At 48.4% G+C, this 10702-nt stretch overlaps 1 long non-coding RNA gene across 1 annotated transcript in view; it reads right to left on the reverse strand.

The window, feature by feature from the left end:
- LOC114009682 (uncharacterized) overlaps positions 1-4905 on the reverse strand; it is a 28551-nt gene extending 23646 nt beyond the window's left edge. The window contains exon 1 of the long non-coding RNA XR_003551059.1: positions 4704-4905. This is a non-coding gene — a long non-coding RNA (uncharacterized LOC114009682). The remainder of the gene's footprint in view (positions 1-4703) is intronic.
- Positions 4906-10702: the final 5797 nt, after the last annotated feature.

A 10702-nucleotide genomic window follows, 5' to 3' on the forward strand; every position in this document is an offset into this window, starting at 1 on the left:
TTGTCGTGGATACTAGAGACAAAGTGGAAAGAGAGTGTGGGAGGGGAAGAGTATAGGAAAGGAAATTAGGGGGAAAATAAGGAGAAGTAAGATATTTGTTAGACACAGATATGGGTTATTATGTTGATGAGGATGTGTATAGTATTCTCAACTGGACTGAGATGTGTATCATGCTGGGTAAAATCTCTTTATAATCTAAATTATGTATAGTGATTGAATGTATAAATAATCATAATTTAAAAATTAAAAAAAAAACCACATGTGAGCAGTTGACAATAGTGGGGAGTAAAAATGGAGGACAAAGTGCAATAGAATAAACACATGAGTGAACAAATCCAGCCAGGGTTGGCACTGGTTTGCACCAGTTACGATAACATGTTATTAACGGGAGTTTGGCTAGTCCCACCTTCGTTTTCCAAGGTCTAAAAAGCCCCAGATAGACATGAAGTGCTATTCCAGATTCACCTGTATTCATCCAGGCCTGTCAGTTGCAGCCAACTGATACCTGCTGAATTGACTCAAGACTATATAAGACCACTTTCTCATAAAGAAGCCCTGGGGTGTCCCAGAGCCCTGAAGCTGAGAGGCTGATGGGCTTTGTGTGAGCTCAGGCTCAGAGGGCTTCTATCCCTGGGGCTTCTCCCAGCTTTTCTCTGGGTACCTGCTCCCTCTGCTTCTACTCAGAGAATAATCACCATCTTTCTGGTGAAGACTTGACCCAGACACTCTGTCACCATTTGCCAGAATAAGAGCTTTATCAGCTGGCTTGGGGACATTTATATGGGCCATGTTTGAATGAGAGAAAAGGACAAGTTTCAAATAGATAAATAAATAAATCAGTATAGAGGCTAACAGGTGACGTGGTGGTTAAGGCACTGGACTCCTATATGGCCGACTGCAATTCGAATCCTAGATCTGGCAGCTTGAAACTCATGTATTTGGAGGTATGCCCAAAACCCCAAGAGGAGAATGGAGGAGAAAGGATTGCTGTGTGGTGATCCTCCTCGTGGGTGATTTCTCACTTTTACTCTCACTGTCTGTCTCTCCAGCATGTGCTCTATGGCAAAAATCTTTTTTAAAAAAGTGTAAGATAGAATCTCATTTTTTTCTTTTTTTAGAGAGAGATTTTTGCTATAGGGCATGTGCACTCACTGAAGAGACAGAGAGAGACAGGAAGGGAAAAATCACCTCCTAGGGGGGATGATCACACTGCAATCCCTTCTCCTCCATTCTCCTCTTGGGATTTTGGGCATGCAAGCAATACGTCCAGTATGAGTTTAAGCCACCAGGTCTGGGACTTGAACCACGGTCAACTACATGGGACTCCAGCAACATAACCATTACGCCATCTGCTGGTCCCTAGAATCTAAATTTTCTTTTTTTTTTTTTTTTTTTTGGAGAGATTTTCACTGTAGGGCGCGTGCGCTCGCCAGACAGACAGAGACATAGAGACAGAAAGCGAGAAATCACCCCCCAGGGGGGATGGTCACGCCGCAATCCCTTCTCCTCCATTCTCCTCTCGGGATCTTGGGCACGACGCACACGCGCCCGGCGTGAGTTTTAAGCCACCGGGTCTGGGACACAAACCGCGGTCGACTACGTGGGAGTCCAGCGACATAGCCATTACACTAACTGCTGGTTCCCCCTAGAATCTAATTTTTATAAATCAGAAATAACTGAAAAATGCCCATTGGTTGCATGTATTTGTGAGCCTGTATACATGTAGCATATAAAACTTAAAGATAAATACAACCACAAGTAAAAATATTTTGAAACGGTACCTTCTGGGTTGTTAATGTAGGTTACCTAGCACTGGGTCATAGGATTGATGGAGACATAGGGAAACTTCAAAAAGTCATGGATAGTTTATTTTGCTGCAAAACCATGAAATCATGTGTAGTTTTTTCATAATATATATTTTCCATGAACTTTCCTTGTGAAAGAGGAAGAAAATAGAAATAAGGGATCCAAATGCTATGCTAAGCAGTGTGTATCAATACATGTATTCCTTTATGTAAAATTATGCATTCAATTAAGCAAAGGTTTAAGAAAGAGAGAGATAAAAGGGCAGTGGGAATGGAGATTTGAATCTTTATGTCACATTGCAAATTCCCAGGGAAGGACTTTGATTAGTCTGCTTTGCACCAATCAGCTATGACCAGGAAGCAGAGTCACTGGAAGTTAGTGTGTCTGTTTCTACTTTATCTATGTAGCTGGAGGCAAGGGGGGAAAGGCCCAGAAACTTGAAATGGATTAGCTAGTCACATAAAACAGTTTTCCACTATTTTTTCCCCTCTGAATTCCTAGGAACTCTAAGGAGGAGAGATTAGAGGAGGAGAGGAGCATGAACCAGGTCTGTCCTGGGCAAAGCTTAGGAATTAACCAGGCGAGTACAACGAGGACAGTAGGTGCAGATTCTGTGACAAGGCAGAGCATGCCACCCTCAGGGCTCTAAATAATTCTAAGTGATTGAAGTGGGAGGAAAAACAATGGTCGAGGAGAGGAGAGCAGAGATATGAGTGGATCAAGGAGGGCCCATGCATTCCTGGTAACGGAGGACTCAGCAAATTTGTGGGACAGATCATAGAAGGTCTTACAAGCCATCACAAGGACTTGTTTCTGGAATGAGGTGGAAACCACCAGAAGGTTGTGAACAGAGGGAACCCAGTCTGACTTAGGTTCTAATAGGATTCCTGGCTTCCGTACAGAGAAGAGACCATCAGGGGCAAGGGCAGAAGTCAGGAGACCGGTAAGGAGGTGACCATGACAGTCCAGGCAGGGTGGTGGAGCCTGTGCCATGGTGTGACAGTGGAGGAGCCAAGATTCTAAATTTTTTTTTTTATTATTATTAGAGCCCACAGGATTTCTCAGTAGGCCATTTGTGGGGTGCAAGAGGAAAGAGGAAGCTATAATGGCATCTGACCCCCAAATTCATCTGGGCCATAAAACCCATTGAAGTTTGTTCCTCTCATCTTTAGGACTTTCCAAGATGAGAATTTCAACCTGTCACCCCAGAAACGCAGTGAGGTCATTAGCCCCCATCTTAATCAGATCTCTCCTATCCTATTAAGCAATTTGGGGCCATTTCTAGAGAAGATTTTGTTATTTCCCTAAATCTCTGGCTGTTTCATTTAGACCTGGTGTTTAGGCAGAATGCAATTAACACATTCCAAACCTGGTTTTCCCTGAAATCCAATCAATTGTAACTCGTTTTCAAATCACATCGCTTTCTCTAATTGTGAGCCTCAGCCTCCGCAGAATAGCGATTTAAGTCAATTATCGCATCGCGCGTATGAAAATTGTGCTATTTATGTCGGCAGCTCCCCACATTACTGATGAGCTTCCTCGAGCTAATGGAATAATGAAAACACAAAACAGATTTACCATTCTTAATAAGAGAAAGAGATAATGAAGGCAAATTAAAATGGAAGCTCAGATCTGCATGGCGAACAGGTAATGCATTTTCTCCTTTTAAATTAACGCTCGAATTCTCACACGCTGGCAGCAGAATGGGGAATAGAAACTCTAAATTCTATTAGAGACAAGTGTGCCATTTGGGCTTGGTTTTGAAGTTGGTGGACATCGTCACACTTCCCAGAGCTTAGTTACGGGACACTGTCAGGAGCCAACATACCCACCTCCCATTTATTAAACTCACGTTCTACCTGCCACTAGGTTCAGCCCGTTACATGCATTAAGTCATTAAATCCTTTCCCAAATCTACACATTCACTAATGTTGTTATCATTATTTCACAGAAGGGGAGCCAGTTAAATCATTTATCCAAGGTTTAATGTTGTGTGTAAATCTAGCCCAGGGTGTCTCAACCTGTTGTTTTGTGCCAGATAATTTTTTGCAGTGTGTGGGGGAGGGCTGTCTCATGCATTGCTGGGTAGTTAGTAGGATCCCTGGTCTCTACCCCCAGATACCAGCAACACCCCTATACCCTCAGTCATGACAGCCGACTGATTCAACATCGGCAGAAACCGATTGAAAAGACACTGACAAACATTTTCTAGGGGCACAACTGTCCCCCACCTGGGAGCTGGTTTGGACTCTGTGTCCTCACCATCACTCTAGACAGCCACTCTTGCCAAGAAAGGGCACACAGAGGTGCCATCTTGTTAAACAAGAACTCTGCACTGGTAAGAGTGCCCCCCCCATGCCTCAGGCTATCCTAGATCCCAGGATATTTGCATGGGCTTTAGATGGGAGCCCGGAGAAAGACTGAGTTTGACTTTTCCCCTAGTTCCCTGACTTGGCATGTGGCTGGGACACCAAAGGGACTTGCTTTATGAAAACAAGATAAAACAAAAACCACCCAAGATCATGGACCAAGAATAATCCAAGAACAACGCTTGGTAAGAAAAATCCCCAGCATGGAGGTTGGCGTATAGTAGGTGTTTAGTAGATGCTAGTCCTCGCCTCGTTCCTTACCACACCATCCCCCTCCCCACCACCGACATAGGACATACTCTGCTAGCCAGAAGTCTGCTTGGGAACATTTGGTGACATTTGATAGAGGCCAATATGGTGGAAAAGGTGTTGGACTGAGCAGAGTCAGTCTGTCTGTCTGTCTGTTTGTTTATTCCCCAAAGAAGAGAGACAGAGATAACGCCCTCAACAGGGTCTTGACTCTGATCCACTCCGACCTCAGCCAGGCTGTTTGAAGTGGCTGGTACAGTCTTGCCTCAGACCACTCACCCGTGGTAGCTCATCTTCCTTTCCTGAGATCAGTTTGGCTGTGTGACCTTTGGCAGGTTGCTTGATCACTCCGAGCCTCCATTCCTGATGGGTTGCACGGGATCTGTGGATTCCCCTTTCAGCTCTCAAATGCTAGGAATCTCTGCTCCCTCTTGCAACCCCCTTTTCTCCTCCCCTTTTTCTCCCTTCTCCTCCACCTCTGCCCTCTTTTCTGTCTCTACTCTTCTGCACACAGCTCCCAGCCTCTGTCTAAACCATGATTTCCCAAGATTGGGGGAGGGGGATGGGATAGAGAAGTTCCTTTTTCCATTGGGTGGCCACATGATCATACACCAGAGGCCTTCAGGCTCGAGACCAGGGTACTCGGCTTGCCTTTTTAGGAACCTTCTAGCACAGGTAGGTCTCCCCTGACGTCTGGCTGACAAGCTAAATATTTATGGAGCGCCTAAGATTTCCCGCCACATTAAGCCCGTTGCTTATCTCTGGTCTGCACACAGTCCTTCTCTGTTCACCTTCGGTCAGACATTTCCCAGAATCCTCTGGGTTTCAGGCACCGTCTCTCAGGAGGGTGATGAAACCATGTCTGCCTCTAATCACTTCCAGTAATAATAATAATTCCTAACGGTTGTATAGGATTTCTCAAAGCACGTTTGCACGCGTTATCTCCCTCGCTTTTCACATTAACCCTGTGACTGGAATTTTATGTTGAGTCCCATTTTAGAGAGCGCTGCTAAGCCACCTGCTCCAGGGCTCGTAGCCAGCGTGTGCTAGAGCTGCCCGCTGCCTTCCTTTTGTCCTCCTGCATTGCCAAAGCCTGGCTCACCCAGCTCCAGCTCATCGGTGTAACCCAGGACAAGAGTACTCGTGGGGCCCCTGACCCTGTGCCAAATGCTTAATGTTTAACAGTTACAAACAGGAGCCGGAGGGTGGCATGGTGGTAACACAATGCTCTGTGAGGCTGACCCACGTGGAAGGTTCTGGACTTATGTTGGAGCCCTCCCTGAGTGTGCCGGACATGTGCATACCCATGATCTGGGACCTCCTGGAATTGGGAGTGGATCACAGGGTGAAGACCCTATCGAAGGTGCTGTCTCTCTCTCTCACTCGTGGAAGAAAGACAGACTTAAAAAAAGGAAAACAAAAACAAAAACAAAAACGGATAAACAAAGCTAAACCTGGGTTTTCTCCTCCTGCTTTGACAAGTACACCCGGAAGGCTGAATTGGAATTTTAGAGATCTTGGACTTCTTAGAGTTTCTACTGCATTGATCTAGAAGCCATGTTATAATTTTAGTTTCACAATCTAGTTAGTTTTCTGTTGGCCAGAGTCAGTTTAAATTTCTGTCACTTACAACTGGAAAGTCCAGATAATATGGCTGCTCTGGATGACAGACCAGGGGCCAGGAAGGAAGGAAGGTCAGAGTTCCACTGGGATACTGTGAACCAAGACCTTTCAGACTAAGGATTAGCAATTAGAAGTTGAACAGAGAAGGGGACAAAGAAAACATGTAAACCCTTGCACAACACGCGCACACACCACACCTTTTCAAGATCAGAAAATAACGCAGAAATACCATGAGTCCCTTGACATCCTCAAACTTGTTCTCACAGATCACAGATCACCTGGCCCAATCTCTTCATTTTACAAGGCAGAAAATGCAATTCCAGCGAGAAAAGCAACCTACTCAAGGTCTCAGCTAGTGAAGAGCCAGTCATTCATCAAATCAGCAAATATTCATTGATCCCATATTACGACCAGGATCTGTGGGAAGCTCAGGGGAATACCATAGGGCAGAGGCTGGCAAACCAAAGCCTGCTGCCTGTTTTTGCCAATAAAGTTTTATCGAAGCCCAGCCTTGTCCATATGTTGTCAGTAGCTCCTTTTGTGTTATAGTGGCAGTGTTCACTTGTTCCATCCGGGACCACGTGACCCGCAAAGACTAGACATTGACTCTGACCTTTGCAGGGAAAGTTGGCCAACCCCTGCAACAGGGAATGAACTAGTCATGGAGTTTCAATCTAGAGGGCTGGAAATGGTACTTAAACCTCAGCCCACCAATGGAAGGGCAAGAATGCAACTCTCTGGATTCCCCCAGGATATTTTGAGGACCCTTTTTGGGGGGAGTGATGAAATATTAATTTTGCCAAGTTGAATCCCCTCCACTTTCTGTGGGTGGATTCTAAGTTTGGGAGTTTACATAGAGCTAAGTTTTTCTTGTTTTGTTTTGTTTTGTTTTTTAGGTTTTGGCCATAGGGCACATGTGCTTGCTGAAGAGAGACAGAGAGAAAGCAATCTGGGGATGGCTATCCTGCAGTCTTTTCTCCTCCATTCTCCTCCTGGGATTTTGGGTATGCATGTACTCACGCCCAGTGTGAATTTCAAGCTGCTGGATCCAGTACTCAAACTGTGGTTTGCCACATGGGAATCCAATGCCTTAACCACTATGCCACCTGCTGGCCCCTAGTGCCAAGTATTTGAAGGGATAGGGTGGGGTGAGTCACTGTCCACGTGCTGCGGGGTCATCCCACGTGCTCATCCTCAGGGCACTTGCAAACAGATTCTCTGCTGGACCCTTGTCACTCTGGGCCACAGGCCATCTTCAGCTGCTCCCTCCCATGCCTTGGGGTGAGGTCCTCTGTGAGGACCAGAACGCTTGGGCCACACGTCAGCCCTTAAAGCCACATGTCTGCTGCCCTGCTGCCTCCAGGAGTTCCCCCTGCTTTAGGTGTCTGTAGGCACAGCTCAGGCCCTGTCCACTTCTCATCTCCCCACTACTCCACGCCCTCTCTGTCCCTCCCTGGGACTTGTCAGTAGCCACATAATCGGCCTTTGTAATCCAGACCTCCTGCCCTGGGCAGCCAGGATAACCCTTTACAAATGCAATCAACAGGTCACTCCTCTGCTCCCTAACACCCCCGCCCCCTGTTTTCCATCTACAATGAGTCAAGTCCAGGCCTTTGCCAGAAGGCAAAGCGCCCTCTAGGGCGCTACATAAACTAGAGCCTTCCTGCCACTGCCCGGACTAAGCCGTCCCTGTTACTGGAAAGACAGCATTCGCTCACACAGGAAACATGGCTGCTGTGACGCAGGTTATTAGGAAAATCAGGAAAATCACGCATTGCTCTATGTGGAGTATAGACTAAGCTCTGAACCTACTGCAGGTATCATGAGAGGAGTGGGCTCGCCTTCGGGTACTGACCATCTTCAAGGTGAGGTACCATGTCTGGAAGCTTCCATGTCCCCACTAGGAAACCTGAGGACCCAGTCAGAGAGGCTAGCTTTCTGGCTTACCTCTCCCTTCCAAGGGGGTCGGGGTGGCAATCTTAAGAGTCTTTATTGGAAAATAAACACCATTAATGTACAAGAAATCCCATCCAAGGGTCCAGTCAAAACATCCCTGTGTGGACTGAAGCCATCCTAATGGGCTCCAGATGTCCCCCAATCTCAGTGTCCCAGTGACCTGAGGGAGGGAGGTGGGCTCAGGGGGAGAAGTGTGGAGGACTTGGAATCCAGAGGCATCTCTCCGTCCCGGCTTCTCTCTGTGTGGGACGGTTCAGGGGATCCCCCACCGTACCTTGCTCAGCTTCACAAGACCCCATTTGTCTCTGCCCTCGGTGATCTCGGCAACCCCTTCTGCTGAGCTGATTTATCTGACTAGCAGGAATGCCTGGCCCTGGTGGATGCCCTTCCACTCGGAATGGGGGCTGGAGGTGACCCCTCCAGGCCAGGCCAAGCTGGAGGCCCCCAAGTTCATGCCAAAGCACGCCAGCCCTTCAGAGGGAATTGAAGGAGCTGGGTGGGGACTGGCAACGGATGGGGAGTGCTGGGATGAGAGAGCTTGCAGAGAAGCCTCAGAAACCAGGAAGGAGGACACATGCTGGGGTCACAGAGGCACCCCAGAAATGGCTCTCCTGATACACGCTTTGCAGACGGCTGTTCACAGTCATGCCTTACGAACCTGTTTCAGGATAAGGTGTAGGGCCTTCGCACTTGCCGCCTCCCGCTCCCTCACGCGCCCCCATAGCCTGCTTGCTCTCTCCGGATGCCATGCCCCAGAGCTTTCCCTGCCCACCTGGTCCGGAATATCTGCCCCCTCTCCGTCTCATGCTCCTACCTCTTTCTCTTTTTCGCATTTTCCCCTGCAGCATTCTCGTGACCTGCTACTGGACAATGTTTATTTGTTGACTGTTTCACGTCTCTCTCCCTAGACTCCATGAGCCACAAGGAGATTCGTCCTGTTCGCTGCCGGGCCTCCAGCCCTCAGGTCAGGCCTGCACCTAGAGGGTGCTCAGTCAGCATTTCCTAAGCAACTGATGGAATAATGTAAAAGCATTTAAACCCTCTGGGTGAGCTTTTGGAATCAGGGCCCAGCAGGTGGCGTGGTGATTAAGGAGCAGGACTCCCACATAGCTGACCAGCGTGAGTCCTGGACCCAGAGGCTTGAAGCTCCTGCCAGGCACATGTGCATGCATGCCCAAAATCCCAAGAGGAGAATGGAGGAAAAGAGATTGTGGTGTGGTCATCCTCCCTAGAGGGTGATTTCTCACTTCCGTCTCTCTGGCAAGTGCACGCATTCTGTGGCCAAACATCTCTCAGAAAAGAAAAGAAACAAGAAAAAATTTAAAAAATCATCCCTCAGATTCGGCTTGTGCCCTTGGAAGAGTTTCAGACCCATCCCAACGGCTGTGGTCCCTACCCTCTCCACCCTTGGGGTCCCTGGAGTCCAGTGAGGCAGCTGGGCACTCTGACGATGCAGCTGCGTCTGGTCTGCTCTGCTAGGTTATGAGGGGCCTAAGAGCTGGGAGCGTGTCCTAGGCACCTCCTTCCTCATCCCTGTGTGGCAGAGAGGGCGGGGAATGACCACCGGAGGAGCCCAATAGCGGTGACAGCAATAATAGCAACCCTGTTAATAGGCGCACGGCCTATTGTAAGCCTCTCGACAGCCCCGGAGAGCAGGTCATGTACACCATTGCGTTGCTAACAGAGGAGGCACTGAGGCACAGAGAGTAATCGTGCTTACCCAGGGCCACATGGATAGCAAGAGGGGGAGCAGAGAGCTGGACCCCAGCCTTCCTGATCAGGAATTTGGCCCATGGCCCATTTAGAACCAAATCCAATGTCCGTGCTTTTGTTCAAAGCCTCTCAGACTGCTCTGGAATCCAAGAGAAATGAAGTCCCTGCCATCGGCCTTCAAGCATGGCTCCGAAGGGCAAGAAGCCAGGAGAGGGTGGCTACCCTTGGGGAAGGGAGAGGAACTGTGGGTCACAGGCTAGTGTGTGTCTATGGGTCTTAGATTGTCTCAACCCCAGCAGCCAGTCCTTCCCTTCCCCTGCCTCGTTACTGCCTGGACACTGGATTCACAGCTTGTGAGAGAGCAGGGAGCCCTGTGCATTCTCAACAGGCCTCCCTCCCAGAAGAAGCCGAACTGAGAAATGCGCAGCGATTTGTGTGAATTTCCTTGGATGTACACATCCAAGTTTGGTTACATCAGCCAGATAGAAGCAGAGACTTCTAGAAGCCTAGCCCTGGAACAGACATAGAGACTACTACCTGCTCTTCCCTTCTCTCACTCTGTTCAACCCTCACCGCTGTTCCTTGCACACACCAGCCACGCTCTACACACACACGGAACAGCCCTAGCTCAACGGGAAAAATGAATTCATGCTTGAGCAGATACCACACTAGCTGTAAGCTAAAAACCAAGAGGCAGAGACAGAGAGAAACAGAGAAAGACAGAGAGACTGAGTGAGAGACAGAGACAGAGAGCTGAAAGAGAACAAGAGACAGAAGGAAAACGGAGACCTGGAAACGGAGACGGACGCAGGAGAGCAGAGAGAGAAGCCGACGATGAGGGGGTGCACCCGGTCCACCCTGAGCGAGTCCCCTGGGCCATGCCTTTGCTGGGCCCTCTGGCTGGAACACGGCTGGCCTCCTCCTTCATCTGTAGGCCTTTCTGTGCCTGGGATGTCCTGACACATCTGGCACTATATTTATTTTCG

The sequence above is a fragment of the Tupaia chinensis genome, unplaced genomic scaffold (genome assembly GCF_000334495.1).
Source record: "Tupaia chinensis unplaced genomic scaffold, TupChi_1.0 Scaffold000602_1, whole genome shotgun sequence".
Lineage (NCBI taxonomy): Eukaryota > Metazoa > Chordata > Mammalia > Scandentia > Tupaiidae > Tupaia > Tupaia belangeri.